This window comes from Schistosoma mansoni, chromosome 6 (genome assembly GCF_000237925.1).
Source record: "Schistosoma mansoni strain Puerto Rico chromosome 6, complete genome".
NCBI lineage: Eukaryota > Metazoa > Platyhelminthes > Trematoda > Strigeidida > Schistosomatidae > Schistosoma > Schistosoma mansoni.
In genome coordinates, this window is record NC_031500.1 from 444,516 (window position 1) to 453,976 (window position 9,461).

Here is a 9,461-nt window from a genome sequence, read left to right on the forward strand (position 1 = left end):
TAGGTGGGACTCGAACCTAGGGTCTTAGGTGGCTCACGTGAATGATTAACCTCTAGATGATTAAGCTGGCATCCAAAGTTGTGAATGTTTAAACATAATTGATCTATGGTCATGTGCGACCCGTCATTCATTGTTTGAGATAGATAACTGTCTCACACCCGACACAGATTGAACTATACTAGTCACAATTTAGATATTGAAAAGAAAAAATGAACATGTTCACTAATTATTAGTATTTAGTTTGACAAAAAAGTAACGTAAGGTACTCAACTTTTGAATACTGATTCATAGTATTAGTACGAAGTCTTGAAGATGGTTAAGTTTTCTTGAAATCGTGAACTGATCTAAGTTAGACAATAATTGAAAAAACTGAAGGCACTGAACAGTTATTTAACCGTATTATGGGACTTCATAGAACTGTAGATCCAATACCATTCAACAGGGAATCGAACCTAGGACCTTTATTCTTGTGAGCATATCATTAACCTCTAAACCACTGAGCAGGGCTTCGATGATGCACAATTCTAACTGCAGTCAACTCATGATACTGAGCAACAATCTTCAGTGGGTACCTTCCTTACACACGATATGGTTGAACTCCACTGGATACTGCTTCAAACTAGAACTTCATAAATCTTTTGTTAAACTTAGTTGTCAGTGAGCCCACGATGGTTGATCTAAAGTTTAAGCGTTCTCGAGCGAGATTGAAGGTCTTGGTATCGGCCCCTCAGCTTACGTTGAAAGTTCCATAAGCAATGGTAGGTTGGTGACGGAAGAAATCATAGCATGATATCAGAAAGTTTAGTTGCATTATTTGTAGCAAAAGAGAGGTGTATGTTTGTCAACTAAGGGATAAGTATACTATTTAGCACTTTTCTCTGTTCGTTTTATAGGTGTAAAACATGTCTTTTAAATAGTAAAAATATTTGTAAGTTACTAATATTCGATCTTAGGTGTCTTCCAACGGTTGAGATTAGATACAGAGTATTAGGCGTACGTAGTAAATCCATTGACGAGATATTTAAGACATGTATTATGTATGGCCTTGGACTGACTACCTAGACGGGTGATGATGTCTGGTGAAGGTATGATTTATAAAACATCCAAGATCCACCAAACAAAATTCGTCATTAATCCATAAAGACACTGGCTGATGTACTGAGTCATGGAGGCAATTCCAGATTATCTGGTTGGAGTTAGTGTGATAATCGAAATTTATGGTTAGAAACTGGTTGAAGTGACCCAAAGTCGTTCACAATGGTACAGATGTATTCATTCTTTATCTACTCTTAGATCCCAAGTTTCTAAATTACCTCATAGATTTTCTAATCTTCCACTAATCAATGTTTTTTTTCGAACTCTACCTTTGATACCTAATCTTCCCTATTACTGTTGCCACCTGTACTAAACTGGGATTTCCCTTCATAATTTCAACTCACTGTGGAGTACGGCAGCATGAATTGATTTACAAATGTCCCAGATTCGACGTTGGATATGACTTGATTGACTGATCGATTCCCTAAAACAAGTCAAAACATCGTATCAATAAACCCTAATCTTTCCTTTTATCATCATCGATTAAGGGGGGAGAATAAACATTTGAACTTCTTCAATGTTGTGTTCTATGGACCTATTAATTATCACATGATAAGATCACCAATTAGAACACCAACCCATATGACCTTGGCACCGTGCCAATCCCGTGGCGCGTTAACTAGTACGAGCAGCGTAGAGTCAACTCTGAGTCTTTATTTGTTCTTCTCGCTCAGCTCTGTCCACTTGATTTCAGAACACACTATCAGCTTCCATTGTACGTATCATGTATTTCAGAAATACGCAGTTTATTTACAGGCAAATCAGACCACATCATACCATAAAACAGAAAATGACAATTATACAAGATCAGGCCAAGATATAATCATCATTGATGAACAAGGAGGATCTAAGGCAGATGTAAAGGCGAGGATTGGCAAAGCAAGGGCAGCATTTCTACAATTGAAGAACATAATGGACTCAAAACAACTGTCAACTAATTTCAAAGTGAGAATCTTCAATACGAACGTCAAGACAGTCCTACTGTACGGAGCTGAAAAATGGTGAACTACTACAACCATCGTCAAGAAGGTGCAATTATGTATAGATAGTTGTCTACGCGAAATACTCAACATTCACTGGTCGTATACTATCACTAACAGCCTTTTATGGGAGATGACATACCAGCTTCCAGTTGAAGAGGAAATTAGGAAAAGGCGTTGGAAGTGGACAGGACATACATTGAGGAAATCACCAAACTGCATCACGAGGCAATCACTAACTTGGAATCCGGATGGGAAGCAGAAAAGAGGAAGCCCAAAGAACACATTACGCTGGGAAAGAGAAGCAGATATGAAAAGGATGAATAACAACTTGAAAGAACTTGAAAGCTTGTAATAAAAGGAATATGAATATACATACAATATAGTTACTTAATAGTCATCCAATAGGAATATATATAATAGTAGTTCATAAATAATTCCTAGCAGTTACCATTCATTTATTCCTCATTAAGAAATAACATTTGCGTGCGCCAGTCTACAGGCAGAGGAGGATATAACATTTAGTTTCCTCAATTGTTTACAAACTCTACCTGTAGCTCCTCCGGTGGCTGCTGCTAATCCCAAGTCCGGATGAAGGAGGAGGGTTGGGCATTGGGTTAGCAACCCCATCCCGTAGAAAAGTAAATCGCTAAAGTAACGCTAACCAGAAATTGCTTAGAGTTTGAGTCTAGATTTGTTGAAGTTATAGTATAACTTTAGTTCATGAATATTTCATTGAGCTAACTGATTGTATTCAGATCCAATATGCTTAGCTAGATTCATATCATAACTTAAACCCATTGATGACTGGTTTCAAAATACCTGGAACTGTATAGTAAACTAAACCGAGAAGGATACAATAAATCATGTGTAACATTAATTAGAAATTACAGTACTATAATTGTTAACGATGTCATGGTTCCCTATGTTAGATAGCTTAATCAGAGGGCATTTATTGTCGTTTTAGACAGCATCCCCATCGCCTACAGTATGTAGAAATGATCTTTTCTAGTTCTTGCACAAACGATGGAGAATGTTGGTGGGCAGCCTATACTCCTCCACGAGGGGTAAAAGGTGTAAGTAATTAAGTACGTTAAACAGGTTGATTTTGATGACCTGATTTGTGACTGAGTATCTTAGTAGGTTTCATTATCTTTCTACTCAAGTTGATTGTCTCGTTCAGTCGATCTCTGATGGTGTAATTGATAAACCTTCTCCGTAAAGGCTAATGAACTGGATCTATGATAATATGTGTATTAACTACTGATTGAACTAAATCCCATGATCTTAGAAAGTCCATATCACTCTTAGAATTTCGTTGATCCATATTTCTCAAATCGACTTTATATCCATGAGTTCATTGATATAAATCATAACACATCATATCTTATACGCTCCTCGGGTTATTTTCATCCTTACATTCTTTTAGCTAATATATTTTTCCACCTGAATATAATGCAATGAAGAGATTGTATTAGTTACCGAATCATCATGATGATTTTTGAGACTCCGACACATTCTCCTAATCCCTCACTTATCATTCACTCTGGACTCGAACCCAGTACCTTTCGCTTCAAACACCATCGCGTTATCCAATCGGCCACTGAGTCCTTCACTCATCATTACACAATCAAAATAATCACAGAGTTCTCTACACTAGATTGATGTTATACACAGCCTTGACAATCGTTTGAACTCTCGTAGATTTATTTACTCACTTACTGCCTAAATATGAGTTTACATCATTTGCTTTTACATTGGACAATTAGATTATAGTCATATTCAGTCAGTTAGTCAGTTACAACGTAGTAGCAGGCACATATATACATCAGTCCAAGTTGACACACCTCATTAACACAACAATATGAACACCAAATTCATAGAAGTAGTTACTTCAATGGTAGTAATATATAAAAGAAAGATTGTGTATAAGGATATGATACAGGAAGAAAGAATTAGTTCTTGAAAAGAAAGGTATAAATCAATTTTAATATCACAGTTTAAAGGAAGACAGAGAGTGTATACACCTACACCATTGTGATCATATTATCACGCAATGTCAAGAATGAAGCATCTATTTATAGAATACATCATAGGTTGATCTTGATTAGACGACAGTTTAAAACCCAAAATCACTGGGTAGCTATTCCATCTTAATATGGTGCCCCTCAGCCATATACATACAAGATCCGAGTGGAGTCAACCACTGAACCAGTATTTAGTAGTATAAATTCCTAACTTTAATCACTTCTCTATATTTATAGATAAAGGAGGAAGGAGGAAGCCAGCCATAGGAACATGGTCAAGCCAAGTAGACCCTTCTGGAGAAGAGTGCTACATCGAAGCACGGCACAACTACCGGAGCTCAATAGCTGTTTTTTTCATTGCTTACGCAGAACTATTGCTCCATTCTTTCTTTCCCCTTTTTAGGCAGACTCACTTTTTCTTTCTTTTTGAACCAACAATAATTATGCAATGATTCTTTGTAGTAATCGTAATCATTTGTGGGTATGGGTAGAATGGTTGATTAAGCTGATCTCCACCACTGGTATTTCGTTTATTTATTTATTTAAACACATAAATATTAGTACAAAGGGACACCAGATATATATGTGCCACACAAATCTCATTTGATATGTGTGAGGGCTGTGATACTGACCAGGTGCACAAACCGAAGCAGGTGGTTTTCTTATGGGGCCACACTCGGAGCCTTCGACCTAAAGACCTGATCCACAAGGTAGTGGAGCATCGTGAGCAGATGCAGTCCCATGGTAGCCGGTGATCAACGATTGATTCATACGCTATTTATTCCCTCAGGATCCTAGAGCCCATGTGCACTATTGGTTTGAAATCAAAGTTTTCCAACTCCCTTAGGTGGACCCTCCGTGTTCACCAACGTGGTTACAGCGCCGGAGATTCGCTTTTCGTCCTCTCAGTTTCGTAAACAACACCCTCGTCACGAAAAGGCAGTGGCTATATACGCGTGGCCATATGAGAACATTTCGAGAAAGAGAGCAGACTCTCCCCACTCTCGACCGTACCAGGGCATTTGGGAGCATCACACGTATTACCGCTCACGTTAGTACATGACATAAGTGCCATGATCCAGGAGGCATGATGAGGACGTATGAGTCAGGTTTTACCTCCCATTTATAGATAAAGAACAATACAGATTATTTCTTATGTAAACTTCTTAAATATTCTATCATATCAGTGAATCATTTTCTTCACTGTTAAATTAATTAAAGAATAGAGGTAACAAACAAAAGAAAAAAACTTTTAATCTATCGATCAACTTTACCCATATTCTTTATAGTACATAGTAACTAGATACACTAGGTACACCCCTTTCATTCATTTTATAATAATAACCCAATACTTTACTTCATTTCATTAAACCATTAAACCCTTTTAATCAATAAATATGTGTCTAAGATTATGTTGTTCTTGTTGTCAGGTTAGACTAAATAATCATTTATTGATTTTTCTCTACATAGACAAATAAGTTAATAAGATTTAATTAAAAAGGGTGGATAGAAAATATAATGACTGATAGCCATAATAGGGAAAACGTGTTTAGTATATTTATCTATATTATATGAACTTGGGATTATATGGTGTGTGTGTGTGTCTGATTTTGGCATTTTGTTTTGATTACAGGTATTTTTTAAAAGTTTTATTATAGAGTGAAAAGTTTTTTTTTCAATACGGTATATTGGGAAATTATTGATTTTAGATCAACCTTAAAAGGTTAACCTTAAAAGAAAAAAAAACCACTGTATGGAAATAATTTTATATCATGTATTGGTTGTAGCTAAGCAACAATTGAAAACTGGGAAATAATAAAGTACTGTTACATAACAGTGAGTGTTCATGACTCTACATCGAGAGAACGAATTCAGGACTTTCGATATTGTGTACAGGAGCTTAACCTCTAGACCATTGAGTCGGCATCTAATCAGAGGCGGTAAATGAAGTTTGTGCAGTATCGTGAGTTTGTAGTGACCGACTTTTCACGACGAGAACGTGATTGGTATAATGGAAACAATTATTATTATAATCAATTGCACAAGTGATTGCTTTACTGTACTCGTTTTGTTTAACTGTGTCAAAACCACTTTTCGTCCGTCGTCCATCTTGTTCGTGAGAACTCCCTTACGCACTGCCATTTTGCTTGTACTCTTTGGCACGTCTCGGTATTCTTTCGATACCATGAGATCGCCAATAAATATACCTTATCTGGACCAATAACAGCCTTCTGGTTTTCGGACTATCGAGGGATCCAAGTCGTTATCTGGCGCGTAATCTTATTGTAGTGGTGATCATAGTCAATCGCGACTCGACGCCATCTACAAGTTTATTAAAGTTAGGTACTAACACCGTTGGATGTCAGCTCAGTGGTCTAGAGGTTAAACATTTGCACTCAAGATCGTAAGTTTTGGGTTTAATCTTTAGGCGCGGGGTCATAGATGGGCACTGTTAAATAGTCTCATACCACAGAGAAACGGTCATCCAGTCCTTTCAGGTTTTCAAAGTGATCTAATTCAGATCAGTTTATGATTTAAACTATGGGAATCCTACAATCTCCAAAAACCCCTCTCTCGTAATAAGAATTATTGTCAACCAAAATGTACATGAAGAAACAAAATTAAGTAAGATTCCGTAACGAGTGAAATCAAAGGAGTTAACCGGAGGTGAAGTGAAAGAAAAATATGTTATTGTTCAGTGACTTTGCCCAGTCCAAACTAAGACTTAGCATCAATTCTGCTCATGACGAGAGAAATAAAAGGAAAGAGATGAACTACCCAGACGATTTCTACAAACATTATTACACATTGGTTTTGTGTGTAATTATGAACAATTTGTTTATGAATGTTTCTTATATTCCCCTAGTCTCAACTTTTCGACTTTTCGTCTGATCCATAAAATGTCACTAAATCTCATTCTGTTCCCAAATTATTGTAACTTAATCACGGAATTGGTATCTTAATTTTATACTTTAAAAGTCTTTTTTGGCATCTATGCTATTCCACTGTGTGTTATGATCTAGTTTGGGATATATGTAACCGTGATTTTGAGTGCTGTTACAAGTACGGCTGAGAAACCTGGCCATTAAGGGTAGAAGATATACGCAAGTTACTAGTATTTAATCACAGATATCCCAGAAATATTGCTTGCATCTGCTGGGATCACCAGGTAAATAATGGTGAGGTTAGACGTAGGGTATTAGGGAATGATGGTAAATCAGTTGATGAGGTTGTGAATCTTTATAGACTGAGATGGGTGGGTCACGTGTTACGTATACCTGAACACCGATTATCATGACGCTCAATGCTGATTAGTGTTGAGGATGGTTGGAAAAAACTTAGGGGCGGCCATAAAGTCACTAACTTCCAGTCTGAGCCATGTTGGTAAATGCAGACTACTTGGTTGGGGTCCATGTGACAACTGCAACCAATGGTTGGAGACTGTGGGTGACAAGACTCAGAATCTATCACAATGGTGTAAGTGTATACACTCTCTGTCTTCCCTTAAACTGTGAGATTAAAATTGATTTATATCTTTCTTTTCAAGAACTAATTCTTTCCTCTCGTATTATATCTCTATACACAATCTTTCTTTTATATATTATCACCATTAAATGAACTACTTCTGTGAATTTGGTGTTTATGTTGTTGTGTTAATGAGGTGTGTCAACTTGGACTGATGCATATATGTACCTGGTCCTACGTTGTAACTGACTGACTGTTATGTGACTGTGAACATTTTTCAGTTAGAATTGAATTCCAATATAGACGTTTTCACTACGATGGTCTTCTCTTTTCTTGCCAGCAAATCAATGTTCGCGTAGCAGACCATTAGTCAGTGAATTGGATAATTCTCTAACAATAAGTTTACAAACTTTGTTACTGGATTCAATTCATACAATCAATTAGTTTTGTGGATTGTCACATTCCTAAATCTTCAAACAGAATATCAGACATTTGAATGATTAATTGTATATTATGGGGACATTTTAGATAGAAATTTGTGAAACATATTTCTTTTTACTTAACTTTAATGTATGTTTAATAGAATCAAGTTTTACAGATGTCATCTCAATAGCTTCCACACTGTTGATGCCAGAAGTCGGCGTGGTAGACTTATAAAACGGCACATTGATATAAAAGATACTTGTGTACACCTGACATTTATTTGTTCATTATGATTCTTCGATTGGAGTCCTAGAGGTTGGTTAACACAGTAAATTGAGAGATTATCCAATATGGTTCAGAATAAAAAGGTGGTGAAGAAGATCCTGTTGAAATTGACAAAAGTGAGAGAAACTCCTTCAGCTTGAAAAATCTTCCTTGGGTGTATATTTAACTGAAGTCTGCCATCCAGTAAACAGCTTTTTATCGATTAGTTATATGGCTACCTTGTCTCCTATTGTAGTGAACAAGGACACGAGTGGGGACAATCGCATGTATTCCAATACAAAATTACAAACTCTCAGTGAAATCTGACAAACATACAGCAAACCGTTAATTTACATACTATTAATCGATTGTCTCAATCCTAACTGTTCCTTCTGTAAATATCAATCCATCTTCTCTAATTTCATTGTTCATGCATTTTCGTACCGATTGCGCTTCATTTCAGTTCTTTCCTTATCGATCTTCTGCCAAAATACATCCTATGTCTGACCAACACCATATACTACTTATATGGATATAAGTAGACCACATCACATATCATTTGTTTAGTGCATGGGGAAACACAAATACAAGTTCGAAAGAATTGATATGGTGATCTGTTGTGATTTTTCTCTAACCAAAGAACAAAAACTCGTATTATATAAACACTTTCTTTCAATGCAAAGACTTCATTTGTTGGTTCGAATTCCCATAAATTCTACAGTAAGTAAGAAACAAGATTGGACCCCATTGGAGAAAATTGCAGGTATCTGATAGATCACTTCGAATGTTTTAATCCTGTCTAACAGAAGGCTTCTATCGATCATTAGTCGTTAGCCTAATTAGTCTTTTTTGGATTTTAAATAAATCTTCAACGTCCAACCTAGGGATTGATTGGACAATCTGAAGCAGAGGGTAGGAGGTTGTCTATGTTTATTGTTCAGTGAAGTCGCAGATAGGCGGTGGTAAGTATTTTATACGTATTATCACACTGGATAGTTCTCATTGCAGTTAAACATTACAATAGTAACTTGGTTGATAGATACGCAAACATGATAATAGTCACTACTCAATCATTAATCAACTGTATATATCACTGTCTAATAAGAGGTCAATCATGACCCGAATAGCTCAGTGGTGACGTCTTACACTGTGAAATTTAGTGGTCTATATTTGAATCCCACAGGAAGCGTCAGTCCCCTCAAGGTTG